The 16,069-nt window shown below is 44.7% G+C and overlaps 1 protein-coding gene across 2 annotated transcripts in view; it reads left to right on the top strand.

Annotated features, from left to right (window-relative positions):
• The first annotated feature begins 328 nt into the window (after positions 1–328).
• PEA15 (proliferation and apoptosis adaptor protein 15) overlaps positions 329–16,069 on the top strand; it is a 645,553-nt gene continuing 629,812 nt past the window's right edge. The window contains exon 1 of one of the 2 annotated variants that reach the window (XM_069635435.1): positions 329–590. The gene's annotated coding sequence lies outside the window, so the exon portion shown is untranslated. The remainder of the gene's footprint in view (positions 591–16,069) is intronic. The other variant, XM_069635434.1, reaches the window with a different exon arrangement.

Genomic DNA, 16,069 nt, shown 5'->3' with positions numbered 1-16,069 from the left:
GTTGACTGGACACCACACAAATCTCCAGGTGCAGGCAATCCAACGGCTGAACTATTGCACCATGGAGAACTTTTTGGCTGACACAAATGAATTCGTAATGTCAAATAAAAGATACGCTTTAAAAAATAAATAAAATGGCAGCAAAACTAATATTAGTCAAATGAAAATGTAAACAGGGCATACTACACTGTCAAGGGTTAAATTCCTCCACCAAGATTCGTCGATTCCAGATCGTGTGTGATGGTTAATACAAAAGGCATCTCTCGCTCTCCCTCCCTCTGTGTGTGCGTCTCTCTCTCTCTCACACACACACAGTCTGACATCACTGCCCACGAAAAAGGGTGGGGTGAGATTGCATTGAAATCAGCTCTGTCTGAAGGGGACGAGATTACAGACAGAGAGACAGCGGCAGCACGGACCAGGCACACCGCCCGTACATTCAGCACAACCGCGTTCACTTGTTTCAAGAAATAAACAATTATAAGAGAAAATAGTCTGCGACTGGCCTCGCAGAGTACAGACGCCGCGGCTGCATCCTTGACGATCTCCCGGGCTCCCCTTCAGGCTCCCAAAACAGAGCTACGGATCTGGTAAGTTTGGTTGTAACCCGTGCTATGGTGCGCGTTTTGTTCTTGTGGCATAAAAAAGGCGACGAAGGCGTGACATTTGGATAGAGCTGTGGTGAGTAGAATACGGAGCACGGCGTGTGGCTGCAGTCAGAGGACACCAGCATTGCCACTGAACCGGGAGCACAGGAGCGGGATGAGTGTTTGAAGTGATTGGCTTGTGTTGGTTGGTTATGGTTGGTCGCAAAAGCACGAAACCTTGAGTCCTTGACAGTGAAGCGGAGACAGGAGATGGGCAGTGGAATTAGAGCACATATATGAGTGCTGGCATAGTATACCCAGGTTTTTACAGTGAACGAGGCTCGATCTCAGGGGTTAAGAGGTACCGGAGAGCATGTGGGGGTAAAGTATTTTGGTAGTGTTGCCATATTTTGGTGAGGTCAGAAGACACAGACCCCGGAGTCATTGGCAATGATCCGAGAAGGACAATGTAAACGTGGTGGGCAAGTGGGGCCGTCTTTGGGGAGGGCAGAGGGGGAGGGGGGCATACGGTGGGCGGGGTATACTGAGAGATGCATACGTTGATGTGAGCATGTCTTGGGGCTGTGACAGACACTTCTTTGCGAATTCTTTGTACATCCTGGTACATCTACTTTACGGGGAGGGCAAAGGAGCAGGCTGTGTGTGTGACGGATTGGCGGATGTGTGTTTACCCATCCACGCCTCTCAAATGCCCACGTTGAGATGTGGATCGATATTTAGATTTTAAATCGGAAGACTTTGGTATACTTTTGTTTTTTGCCCATTTTTTTCACACATCCATTGTGACCGTAGCTTTTCTTAGGAGATGGGCTGTTCCTCTATATTTCCGAAACTTTTTAGGGCTGCGGAGCGGTGGAAATCCATCCGGTTTGGCTTCCTCTGCTGATGGCAGTTCCGCCCCCGCCCTCCTCCCCAGCCATGGATTAAGGATGTGATCACAGGATGCAACGGGCTGTGGTCTGGGGGAATGCTTTAGGGGGAGGGCTGGTGGATCGCTCAGCACGGCAGCTAACATGGCATGTCCATGATTCTGCGGGGCAGAACTCCCGCCATGGCTTGTCCCGCGACCTTCCGGGAGAAAGATGACCAGCCTAGCGTCACGGCGTCAGCCCCCCACCACCGCTGAGAAAGTCTTGTTCTTTCCCACTTTGAGGTTCTTATTGTGGCGACTGGTAACGTCAAAAATCCCTCCAAGTGGCATTTCAAAGGCACTCGGCACCGAGCCCCAGCATCCTGCGGGACACTATCTGACTCAGCATCCCCTAGGATGTCCGTTCTGCGTGGGCGTGGAGGTGGGCGGATTGGCCGAGCTGGTTCTGACCACAAACGGGCTAACTGAATATACCCAAATGGGGGATTTGACAACAGACCCGTTCCCTCGTACGAAGGGCAGAGGTGGGAATAAAGCTACTGGCGATCCGGGCAGGGCACACTTCTGCTTTGCTGGAAACTTCTGCACATTCCACAGATTTGTTTCTAGCAGCGTGTGCAAAACCACGCGAACACACGGCAGACAGTTTCTGGCAGCGCGTGCTGGTTATTTCCGGAGTTCTGCTTTCCTAGGCTGTAGCTTCTAATTCATACCACGAATAGCTGGCGGGCTGGTTGCAGTCACTGATGGGTGCAACAGTACGCTGCTAAGACACTTCGTGAATTAAATGCCCAGCCATTCGTGTAGTGCTTAATGCCCCCATAGAATGAGCCTCTTTACAGGGAGATCACACTTATGGCAGATATTGCAACTAAGTGGATTGAAGTATTCTTCCCAGGTTCATGTAATTCAACCAAGAAACCAAGATCGATTAGAAATTCACCATATTCCAATAACTGATAGTTAAATGTAAAATACGGATGAAGCAAAGCTCAGGGTTTCACACCTTGATGCCACTGTCCTACAGCGCAAGGACGCTTGATATGAAGATTGCTCCGGAGAAGCGTCAGAGCGACACACCCGTAAATATCTAGTTATTTACCCCCTCTGCCCAGCTGAATGTTAGTGCCTGCATTGGTAACGCTGGGAGTTTCAGAGTTGCCGTCCATCAGCAGAGAAGGCCCCGTGTCTCTGATACCATTCCTAAATGTGTGTATGACTTGAAGCCAAAGGTGACCGAGTGAGTCCTGTGACAGACAACATGCAGGAATCCTGTGAATCTGCCTCACAGTGATAATAGTGCTGGCAGGCATATAATGGAAGCAGATTTGAAAACCCCAGGAAACTACCTCGTATTGATAAAAGAGCTGGCAGGCTGGTCATGGAAACAGATTGAAAACTTACATTACCCCTTCGTCCGGTCCTCGTCACAGTCCTTACTTCATTGAGGGGCTGCCTCTACTAACACACCTAAACCACCATTTCCCACATCAACATGGAGGATCCTGTGGACTGAGTTAGTCCTTCCTTCATATTTATGTATTTTTGGTGCCTTCCTCTAACCATTAACAAGGTCCTTTCCACCCCATTTTGCAACACGAAAAGGAACAGGGCAGTCAAATCCTCAAAAAATGTGTTGTACTCAGAGGAGCAAGTGGTGTGCTCGTGAGTTATCGTGTGATTTCTAATGTATCAAGAGGTGAAGGAGAATAGAAGAACAAGAAAAAAGGGAGCTTGTTCAATCCTGTCGCCTGTCTGGAGGAAAATATATGACTTCCTGGATTGTCTATCACTATAGACTTATTACCTGGGCATGTCATGTACACAAGGACCAAAAAGAACAGAGAAAGTTCTAACAATCCCTGCTTGTCCTAGAAAATATCCCTAGGCAGCGCTGGTATGCCGCCTGTCGATCAGTCGATAGAATAAGATGATGTACATTGCTGGCTATTCAATTATTTATTTTCTCATGAGATGCTGACTTTATAACTGACAGCCCAGGTAATCTAATAGTTTGAATCAGTCTTTGTCTAGACATGGTTACCAGCAAATCTAGCCTCACTTCTTTACAGTATAAACATTGGCAAGTGGAGCTAATTCACAGTCAATATTTTGGCAACAATTGCTTTATTAGCCGATACTGAGTGTGAATAAACCTGAGTTAAAAACTCAACTCTAATTTGAGAGCTAAAAACAGTGTGCTACGAAGACTATGCATGAGGCATAGACAACAAGTTTTCTGGGTCTCCCTGTGGCTGTGGCGTGGCGTGTGGGAGGAATCTTCCTGCCGTCTCCACCTGTGTGACGACCGGTTTCGGTGACCTCACTGGTTAGAGCCACCTTCTTCAGGACTGTGTTTGTAATTTTTTGCAAGACCTTTCTGCTTCTAAAAACGACTGCAACTCAGTTGGCCACTACTCACACGTATCCACTATTTAGTTGTAGAAATGGACCAATCTCACCTCAAAATGATTTACGGAGCCATTCAGTCTGACCCTGTAAAAAATGAAAGGGAACAGGGTCACTAATAATAATGCTAAATTAGCATCTGGTTAGCAAAAACTGTTACTGTTAAGCAAAAATACCCCTCTTGTTTATTTAGTCCTTCCCACCCCTACCCTCAGACTGATTTTTCCCAAGCCATCCAGAAAGTACAGGTAGAGTGGGAGGGAATCAGGACTGTGACGAGGAAGATTCAGACTCTGAATAATGAAGATAAACGGTAAGTAATTGGGCCATTGTTATTTCTTCATTTTCTAAAAACCTTACAACTGTTGGTTAACTGTTACATCAAGGATTACATTTGAACAGCATATTATAGACCTGATTTACAAAAGCATTTTTCAATAGGAAAATCCCATTGAAAAATATTTGGTAAATCAGGTCCATAATGTCAAAAGTCTCTGTGTTCATGTCACATTGTACATGAAGCATAGAATCAAATTGCAACCTTCCTCTCGCCCCCAAAAGACAAAAGCCTGGAATACACTTGGGACTTCATGTTTTTGGCGTTTCTGGGAAGTGGACAGCTATTTCTCAGTGCTGTCAGCCAGGCACTGGAATTCTCTTCCAGAGGATCGTTTGGGCACGGAAAACCACTTTTATATCTTTAAAAAAAAATCAAGACATTGTTTTAAGGATGTCCTACTAGACCTTTCAGCACCCTTGGACACAGTCCACCACAAAACTCTCATCAAAAGTGTCAGAGAAACGGTGATTAACAAGATGGCCTTGATATGGGTACATTTCTTCATAGCAGAAAGAACAGAAACAACTTGGCTCATGTCAGAACCACACATACCAACCTGTGCAGTCCCACAAGGCTCATCCTCTCGCTGCTACTCTTCAACATCTTTATGACCCAACCCAACCTTGTTAAAAGTCATGTACTCACCTGCTGTAACTATGCAGACAACACCCAGATTATCTATAAAATCAACACTACTGGAGAATAAGATCAAAACCTCCAATCCAACTTCCTCACACAAACAAATGGATGAGTACCAACACCCTTAAACTAAATTGGCACAAAACTAAAATCATGATCAGGTCCAACAATCCTTTGGATCAAATTCACATATTATGGCCTAGCGAAATGGGAAACTAACCAGATCCTTCAAAAGTAGTTATACATCTTAGAATAATAATGGACAACAACCTTACACTGATCTAACAAGTCAATGCAGTCATAAAGTAATGGTTCTTCCACAATCAAAACGATTCTACCTTTCCTCACCATTCCACACAGAACACTCAGCGTCATCTCTCTCGTCATATCAAAAAAAGACAATGCCAACAGAAACTACCTTGGAATGCCAGATTACCTCACCAAAAAACTATAATGAACACAGAACGCAGCGGCAAGACTACTCCTCAGAATCGACAACCATTATTGAAAAACCTACACTGGATAACAGTCAAACAAAGGATTTACTTCAAAACCCTTTGCATGGCACACAACAATAGAAAGCCAAGGAGCAGAATTCATGCAGGAGCAAATATCCATCTACAAACTGAAACGACCCATGAGATCCAGCAATGACATTCGCCTTGAACCAAAGCAATACACAAACTGAAATATGACAGATCAGCGTTCTCTTGCATCTCAGCAAAACCTCGGAACTCACTTCCCAAGGAACTACGAACAACAGAAGAACACCTCAAATTCAGAAAACTTCTAAAACCCTGGCCCTTTAACTCACCCACCTAAAGAGGAAGCACTACTTAGAAAAAAAAACCACAAGAAAATAGGGAAGTCACCACAAACCATCGTAAAGCCAAAACTAACTGGACTGGGCCAACAAAAGAAAAACATAATATCGGCAAACCGTAAAATAAACAATTCTACCGAATCGAAACAATGCACGTTACAAGAACGCACAGACCTCCCTCACTACTAACCATACTAAAAACCTTAAACTTTTCTACAAACTCATCTTTCAAACGCTATATACAACACACACATTCCCTTACTACAGCACAAACCGGAAATCGCACATAAAATGGCACACCCCCTCTGTAATCTCACTCAACCTTACACATCTCCAGCACTATGCCAGAGACGCACAAAACAATCCCATATAGACCCACACACTTAAACAATACCCAAGCCATACCATCTAGAAGAAAACCCAGCACACAGTGACCAGCTTTTCTGAACTGAAGCTACCAACAGCACAGCAAAAAGCTATCTTGCGCTATCCCTCTCCATTCCACTAACTAACCCTCATTCCTTTTAAGACCCCCCTCAGTGCCTGGAGACCATGAAAAGGGCAGTGTTGTGTGGTATAAATCTCAATAACATAAGGTGCTATTTTTCTTCTCTTTTTTGCTATAGGCGCTTAGACACCCCTTGGGTCATAGTGCAATACAGACAATTACCTTTGCTTTGAGACCAGAAATGGAATCGGCACATTAATGAATCATACTGTAACGGTATACTTTTTAATAATACACCTAAGGGTTTCTATTGACCCTTTAATACAGCACACTGCGAATTGAATTAGCTGTGTTTCGGTGCCCACTTTTCACTCTGGATGGGGATCCCCTGCATGTTTCTAAGTGGAGTGTGGTAGAGTGGCGTTAAGCTTCAAAGCAGATTTTCGGTTACAAAAACCATCAAAGCACTTTATACAAAATATGCATCGATCATCATTATAAAATGTAATCCATAGAACAATTTGAACATTAAAAATTGTTTACACATATTTAAAAAGAAGATAAGAACAGATGAATAAAAAGCTAGATTGTTTTGACTCTCAATCTCTTTCGCCAGACCATATACAAATACTTAGCAACATTAAAAATCTTTAGAGGATTTTTGCCTTTGCAAAAATCAAGTGCATCCACAGCCCTGCAGATATCATGCAATCTGAACATAAATAAAAGGTACTGTGATCTTGATAACGCATATTCAGAGCATACTAACAAGAAATGAGAAGTCGACTCCACCAGAGCCCTGCACTTTAATTCTTTAGCAATGTTTAAAAAGACGATAGGAGCAGATGGGTAAGGAACTAGATTATTTAGTCAGATTCATTAAGGACACTCAATCACTTTAAGCTGGTCCTGTACAAATAATTAACAACATTCTGAATCTCTCAAGTATTTTTGCTTTTAATGCAGAAATAAAGTGCATGCACAACCCTGCGGATATCATGCTACCTAAACATAGGTAATATGTACTGTGAATACAGCATATTCAGGACATAACGGGAAGTGTAAAATCAACTCCACTAAGGCACTGCACATTAAGCAGGCAGAGGAATTTTGTGAGGACCAGTTTGCTGTATATGCAGCTTTTTTCAGGATAGCAGCTCTCAGATTCAAGAAGAGCGAACGTGCATACAGTGGTTTCACTGTGTCCAAGTATGGTTCGAAACAAAACCCTCCTTGCAGCCTAAATATTGCAGGCCGCATGAGAGTTTTTGACAAGATGTTACCATTGACTCCCTGGTCCCATTCACACTTGCTTCCGTAATCAGGCCAGAGAATCCCCTGGTTATAAAAGATGGCTGTTCCTAAAGGTCAGACAAGCCCAGCCTGCATAGCCAGAACTTGAGGTGTCTTCTTAACCAGAGGGTCACGTCACTGCCTTCCAATGATATGAACGCAGACCACATTGACATAAAGTCTGTTAACGCAGAAGTCCAGAGACGGACCCAGAAAAGCAACGGTTTTATGATTAGAATGTCTTTGATGGGACAGATATCACTTTCCAGATGTAAAATAACATTAGGGGTTCCTCTGGGCTGTATGAGCAATGATTTTAGGAAGTTATTCTCAGAGACACTCAAAGCAGCTGAGTTTGCGTATCCCCAGATTTCAGCCCCATAAAAGGCTGCTTGGACAGCTTGCAACCTGCAGAGTTATAGAGCTGGGGATAGTGCGTCACCACCATGCGATGAGAAAAACATCCTTATTACTCCTTCATTCATCTCCAACTTCAGATTCGATTTCACCACATGTACGGACCAGAGGCCGTTCTCAGCGAATCGGAGACCCAACTAATCATAGGCTGGCAATTGCTCCAGCTTTACCCCATTAATTTCAATGTGGATGTTGATTTTCCTACATGATCTGTGCCTGAAGATCAACATCTTGGTGTTGGCTTTGTGGCGTTAATGACACTCAAACAAATGATCTATATTTTGAAGAAAAATATGTTATTCATCATCATGATGCTGGTCAGATAGTACAGCGATTAGAGCGCTCGCTTTTGCATCCGTACAGAGCCTGCTGATGCTGGTTCGAATCTCGGCGGGGCCAAACTCAGCCTTTCATCCTTCCGAGGTCGATAAATGAGCACCACACACCGTGGGTAAGCAGCGCTCAGGTGCCTGAGGGTTTGTAGCGCTATAAAGGTGCAAACATATTTTTATTAACATTTTGTCTGAAGCCATAGAAGTATCACATGAAATCAATACAAATTAGTGATTAGCACAGTAACATTTGCAAGTCTAAATATTGACCAACTCGCACATTAAACCTGTTATATAAATAAATTAATATATTTTATTTTCAAATAGACTCCATTGAATCTTGTCTGGTTGTATTTTCTGCAAACAAAATGTTTATTTTTAATTTTGTATCAAGCTAATGTCCTGAGAATTACTTCTTGCTTGCTGATACTTCTTTTACTTGACACCCAGGGGTCTAATGCTGTAATGTCACCCCTACATTGAAACAAACACAGGCACAGGATCAGAAGGAATGGGCTTGGATTATCCAGCACAAGGCACAAGGTTACTTCATTAATCAAAGGTAGCAAGCAACCCCACCCACCCAGAATTACCAGGTGATGAAACTCCGAGGCTGGCTCGACTGCCCAACACAAGACTCCAGCCAAAAGCAACACATGCAAGTTGTCTCTTAAAAACACCAACAATTGAATTGAGAAAAGGAGCAGAGCTCTGTACCTTCACTCCAAGTCAGTGTGTCTGTTTCACGTCATCTCTGCAGGCATAAATCCAACAAATGAATGGGCCATTTAACATGCACGCCTTCTGAATGCTGGGGATGGTGCTGCTGATGCTGGGCTGGCTGGACCTGAGGCAGGCAGTCTTGTAAATCGGTAGGATTGGCACTGAAATCTGTAGGCAGTAGGACTGCATAAAAAGCGGTAGCCTACCGCCCAAATCGGTAGGTTTGGCAAGTATGAGATGGGTGGAGCCTATTCAATAACTGTTACGACGACCTTGCCAGGTTCCCTTTGGAAACTATTCAGCAACTCAGCAGTATTGGGGTCCAGCATAGGGCGTCCTCAAATATATGTGAAAAGCCTCAATATATGAACATAGAAATAGGCCAATGTAGTCACCCAACTCTCCAGACAGCCTCTCCCTTCAAAGCGCACCTCCAGAACTAGCCGTTTTGTCTTCCCCTGCAATCAGACCCACCTTACAGGAACGGAGCACGGCACGCTGCCATCGCATCCGCTGTTTCACAATTGCGCCAAGTATCCTTTACTCTCTGGGTGCTGTGGCCTAACTCAGCGCAATGCGAAACACCTCTAAGCAGATTTTCATTCCCACTCATCTGCCGTTCACTTGTGGGCTCCACAAACGGACCGGCACGTCCAGAGATCAAACCTGAGCACCTTTTCTCCCCTGTGTTCTTCACCGGCCGTATCGACGGGGGAACCCTACGAGGCAAAGTCAAATCACAGTTATGGCCCATGCGACGTAACATTGTCGTAACTTTCCTTGGAACTCAGGCCTCAACCTTCCATTTCCGAATTCTCCATGTACAGACCACAGAATTCAGCTGTACGCGACCAAGCGTCTATGGACCCTTTCTGATTGCTCTGGAGCCAAACCTGAAGCAAATAATTGTCTCCAATGCCATGACATCCGTCAACGCCTGATGATAAAGGGTAAGAGAAGGTGTTACCCAGAGGCTGCCTACAAATATGTTGGTCCGAGAATCACCTCATCTTGGTTATCCCCAGCCCTCTAGTTCTGCCCTACAGAACTCCAGGGAGGTGCACCTGGCAATACCTGTCAACAGCCCAGAAAATGTGTGCTATCTTGGCCTCCGCATTATAAACTGCCACCAACTCCTTACCTATAGGTCCTTAGATCCTTTTGTGTATTGGCAACACCCCCTCTGTTGCCCTGGCCTTAGAAGGCCCATTTATCCCATGATGAGCCCACAACCAGGCGCCAGGGAATCCCCAAAGATGGACTTCAGAACCTTCTCCAATGTTAAAGTCATGCCTCTAGGAATGAAATGAAGAACTCAATCGCATCATCAAAATGTTTCTTTATGTAGGTTGGTTTGAACGTTAAAGTTAAGAGAAGTGGAAACTTCACTTCCACAAATGACCTGGAACTCTCCCTACCTGGAAATGCTTTGTATGGCCTTGATGGAGGCAGTGGCTGCGGGAATCACACACCTGAAGCCGCCAGCATATGATGATTGATTATGTTGTGAAGTTTTTGCCATTGATGGGAGCTAGTGCCCGACAGGTGAAAGTTGTTCCCACCACGGGCTTGTTAAGTTGCGGTTTTCATTAGGCTTTCAGTCCACACCAGGCAGGATTAGAAACTGTCATCTATGTTAATTAGGTGGTGTTATATGTGTGCATTTTCGGGTAGGGTTGTGTACAATACATTACTTTTATTGGATGTTTTGATGTTTTTTCTGTGTAACCGGATACATGCATTTTGCTTTTTTGTATTGTTTCAGATTCATTGAACACATGTTTTTTGTTGTTGTAATACAGGTTTTATATACATTGCCTTTTGCCCGCTGTTTGAATTGTACGCGTATGACCTACTTCATCCAATGGGCATTCAGCACGTTCACAGAAATGTGGCTCTTCTTTGTTTATATGGAGAAGAAGGTTAGGTCAAAGTATAAAATGACCCCCAGATTTTTAGATTTTTTTTATTTTGTTCGTATAGTCATTGAAAGGCCCAGGGTTTTTGGTCATGAGGATATTAGTCTCAAAGAATGAAATTCATGATTTTGAAAAGTTATAGTACGTGCTATTATCTTTCATCCAGCCATGGACACTTTCTGTCTAGAAGTGGTCGCATGCTTGCCCTGGATTATTTTATTATGTTAAGGCCCAGTTTGAAAGCTATCTGCATGTTATGCGTGAATGCCTGAAATATGTCTGCTGAAGATTTCATACACACTTTGAAGGGCTAAAGAATGAGACTGATCCTTGCAGAGCTCACCAGAAGCCCTGGCGTACACCTGTGATCATGCCAAGAAGTATGACTGCCATTGGTATAGTTTTTCCCAAGACTTTAAGATTTCTGCTCATCTTTCTAGTATGCTGGATTTAGCACCTCTCATAGTTTTAAATGCAGGTTGGTGTTCAGGAAATCTTTTGTTAAATTTGCTAAACTCTTGGAATTGCCTGGTTGCTATTGTAACTTAATTCGGCAGTGGGCCATCAATGTCCATCCTAAAAACATTTCGAAAATTACCAATACATCATTTTAACCAAAATAAGAAGATGGGAATACAGAAAAAATAATAGACACCATTCACAGCTACGTGTTCATATGGCCACTTTAGTTCCCAGAAGGCCTTTTCCCCCAGGGGTATAGAGTTCACTCCAGAATGGACAATGTTGTTTGTAACAATTCCAGTGGGGCCAACAGCTCCCAGATACGGATATGAGCTTATGACAATGCCACTATTCGGGGCATGCCCGTGACCCCCAGATCGTTCCAGGACATCCCTGGCCATTTGCTCATTCCTGAAAACCAGTTTAACAGAGTCCAAGGGGCTTATGCCCTCACTGGCCATTCTAAGGCACCCCACCATTGCTTCCTTAGCCACAAAGGGACAATTCTAACTGTATGGAGCCAGTGGAGAAATGTATTTGAAAGGGCATCCCTTGGTTTTCGCCTGCCCAGGGGCAACTTAGGTACCACATGAAGGAAAACGGTAGCAGTTATTTGCCCCCCATATACATGGTGCTTGGGCGTGCACACATTTGGACAATAGCTATGTGCACTAATCCCTCTCTCCCTGGGGAAGTTAGTTCTCTGGGGTCTTGGGGAGCGGTCTGCCCGCATAGTTGGCTTAGTGGGCTGGGTGGAAGTTTCCCTGTCTGCATTGGAAAGCAACAGCTGCTCAGCCCGAGGGTGGCTCGTCAATGCTAGAGCAATGCTTTCACAGGGTGCAGTGTACAAAAATTGGCATGGAGTTAAGACCCCTTGGCATCAGCAGAGATGCTGGTAGACTCCCCAAACAGACCATCACCTCCCTTCCCCTCCCCACTGCTCCCCTGCCAATTCGGAGAGCATTATGAGCCTCCTAGTGTGGTAAGGCAGAGGAGAGGTGACCGCCATTGACAGGGGTCCTAAGGGCTCCAAAGGATGTTAGGCGAAGAAAGGAACGTGTCCCAGAGATCGTAGCTAGCATGTTCTCGCTACAGGAACTACAAATGTGACTGGGAAAGAGCTTGTCTTCGATAGCTTCATCAGTCTCTGTGTCCATTGGGTCCAAGGCGGCAGAAGCAGTAACTGAGAGGGGGGTCAAGGGTAGGACCCAGAGTAGGGAAGAGAGTGGGGGCTGTGTTGGCTCACAGAAGGTGAACCGAGTAAGGGGCAAGAGGGTACCACGGGTAGCAAGGGTACCAATGGGAGAGCTGATGCATCACACATCCTCTCAGTTCCAATGCCAAACACAGTGGCCAAAAGCAGGGTGTCTGAGTTCCCGATGGTGGCAGGCTGGGTTTCATTAGTGGCTGTATCTCCTTGGATCAAACTTGGGGGAACTTCCTTCGAAACTCCAAACGGGAGAGATAGCCGGGTTCCTTGATGATTTCCCCCCGGAGTGGACTCCTGGGACAGTTGTTTTCTCACCCACCACAGCAGAGATGGACCCCCGGAATTGATGAACCTCATTTAATGGAGGGTAGGCCACCCCCTTGGAATTAAAAGAATAGCTTGGTTTCTCGTAGGGTGGCTCCCTGGGACCCCTAGAGTCAAAGTTAGTGTCGTGGGTGAAGCAAGCGGCCCCTAAGAGATCCGGAGGCAATGTCAGTAGCACAACCGCTGCCAAAGCTCAAAGGATGCTCCAGTCCTTTCCTTCGTACTGCCAAGAATTTACGTTGGGATTTGGGCTCAAGCTCTGGGTGGATTTGCAGATTATATAACAGAGCAGACTTTCAGAGATACAAAGGGGAAAAAGGAGAGGGTGGCTCCACAACCTCCGCTTCCACTATGAATCCTACTGGGAACAAATTCCAGGGTTCTTTCAGGTGTCAAGCACCCTCCCCAATGGAACGATGGGCCACAATCCCCCCGCCAAAAACCAGTTTCTCCTTGCTCTCACCACAAAGTCATATGAGGGTGGGTGGGCCTTCTAAACAGGCCCCATCGGCCTGCTAACACCCCTGCAGGATCGCCAATACGCTGCACCCTTGTCCCCGCGGGCTTCACCCTAGCGGGACAGGGCTGGGGTCCAAATAGATGGAGGGGGTGTGGCCTGTTGCAGCGATACGACAGGGGCCCTCCTGGCCCAAAATCAGGACCCGTGGGATTGCCAACACCCCGCGCCCTTGTCTTCCTCTAATATCTCTTATGTGAATGGGGCGTTCAACCATTGAGGGTGCTGGAGTTTCAATGTTTCCATTAATGATGATGGCAGGGTTCTGAAGAAGCTTTTATTGTTTCGACTGTTTCAATTAATTCTTCATGGTTCAGTTGAATTAAGCATTGGGCTCATCCTCTATGGAAGATGTTACCCTGGATCTATATTGGCTTTGAATGCAACTCTGGATTGACATAATTTTACTTGAAAAGGAGAATAATTCAGATATCAGGTTTTTTGAGTGGTTGAAATGTATCATCTTATTACGATCAGTGTATATTTTCAAAAAGTCTCTAGTTAGATGAAGACCTCTGTAACATAGTGTGATAACAGATTTGATTCTACGTACAATGGTTCATAGTCATTGCATCGACAGCCAAACCGTTGAATGCCATAACATTGAAAAAAATGCATCGAAAAAAAGCATTGAATGCATTAAAATATATATATATATTTAATGGGGGGGTCCCCCTAAGCCCACCTTTTTTTATCCTTTAAAACCCATTTTTATTAAACTAAACCCTTTACCATTTAAAAAAAAATGCATTCAATGCTTTTTTAGATGCATATTTTTCAATGATATGGCATTTGACAGTTTGGCTGTCGATGCAATGACCAGATACCACGTACAATGCCATTAGGCTGTTTCACTTTACGCCAGAGATCTTCTAGTTTCCTGACATGCCACATGTGCAGGGAATCTTACCTGAAGATACTTACAAATTGATGAGGACATCCAACCATTTGTTAAAGAATTCTGGTCTGTAACCTGGTGGCCTGGAAGCCACATAACATGTGATGGAAGTGTGGTTGTCCATTCTGCCTTTGCATGGCAGGATTGAACACATTGTGGGTGGATTGTGGGCTATGTGGGAGCCATGCATACGTCTCCTGTACACTTGGATTGTCGCGCCTCATTGAAAGAGCGTCTTGAAGGGGAATGCAGGTGTGAGTAGAACACGTTTTGGTCCTTCACAGCAAGTTGGTTTTAAAGTCTTTGGCCCACATTGCAAGTTTGGCGGTGTGGGAAAATTGCTGGTAATTCCACGACTGGCAATCTTTCCCGCACCAGCAAACTACAACTTTGCCGATGGGGGCCATTGAGCTGGAGGTAAATCAGGACCACCGGCAAAAAACAGACAGTATTTCCGGAGTTACCGGTGCCAGAAATACTGGCAATCCCCTCCATATGGGACTCCATGTAATGAGGATTTTCTGTACTTTCTGCCACAATCAGGTGCCGGAAACAATAGGGTCAGTTTGCCGGTATCCGGCTGGAATTACTGGTGCGATACTGGTAAACATGTAATGACCCCCTTTAAGTATTTAAGATTGTGAATACATTTGGAGCGCTATTACAAAATGTTTGCAGTGTTCAAATGCAATTAGCACCCTCAAGGGGGCTCTAGCCAATCGGGAAGCTCGTAAAATGGGCTGTATTCATTGGTATAAGCCCACTTTCCGAGCAACCTCTGCGGAGCTCGGCTGGCACCCCTTTTCATGACTCCCCCACCCATATATCCCCTTGGCACCTGTGCTCACAGGTGGGTGCTAAGGGCTCCTCGGATAAAAGAAAGAAACAGACCTTAAGCAGCGGGTCCTGACGCTGCTACATTTGTAAAGTCGTTTTGTCTTAATTTTCTTCCTGTTCATCAGCAAAGAAAACAGACTTACAAGTGCAACTGCTGCCTAGTCCAACGCCCTGGTGCAAAAATAAATATATTGGGGAAAAAAAGCTGAACATTGTCAGCTGGCGGCAGCACGCCACCATAAATGCCAAGAATTCCCTTCGACACCAAAGGTCTCTGTTTAACGTCTTTTATTTTGTACACAGTGGACAGGATAGAGCAAAAAACAACTATGCGTTTCAGATTGTGTGAATTGGGAAGGTTCCAGGATTTAAACATCCTACAAAGATTAAGTACGTTTTCCATCTCCAACGACTGAAGCAGTACGTCGTTAATTATTAACAGCTCATTTTGGCCACCATGTTGAACGTGGGCAGCATAAGTCAAATATCTGGGAAAAGGGGCTGCCGAGTCATGCTTGCTGCTGTCAGGAACTGCGTAGTTTTTGCAACTAATATGGCATAGATCAATGCAATGGTATATACATGGAAGATGCCTTGGCTAAAATGTATAAGAGTTGCCTAACAGACAGCAATGTGCATAGTGCCTGAGATTACATAGTTGTCCACTTGCCAAAGCAAATACGAGGAAGTACCATATCATGGATCAAAGCACACTGTGGAAAATGCATAGTACATCAATTTGCATAGTTATACATTTGCTTCATCATGTCATGTGGGAAGGTGCTAAAATACTGTAAGGAACGCCATAAAGTGCATAGTACTTCATATGTATGTTAGTCATGTGGCAAAGTACATAGGGGAAAGTCCATGGTGCCTCAGAACTCATGAGTATACATTTACTTAATCATTTCATGGTACTTGGCATATATCATAGTGGCAGGTCCTGCTCAGCTTGCCACATGGCTTAAAGCGCATAGTGCAATTCAGGCAAGCATGAAC

This window comes from Ambystoma mexicanum, chromosome 1q (genome assembly GCF_040938575.1).
Source record: "Ambystoma mexicanum isolate Mex_15411 chromosome 1q, UKY_AmexF1_1, whole genome shotgun sequence".
NCBI lineage: Eukaryota > Metazoa > Chordata > Amphibia > Caudata > Ambystomatidae > Ambystoma > Ambystoma mexicanum.
The sequence above is the reverse complement of the archived record's forward strand: the minus strand, read 5'-3'. Positions and strand labels throughout refer to the sequence as shown.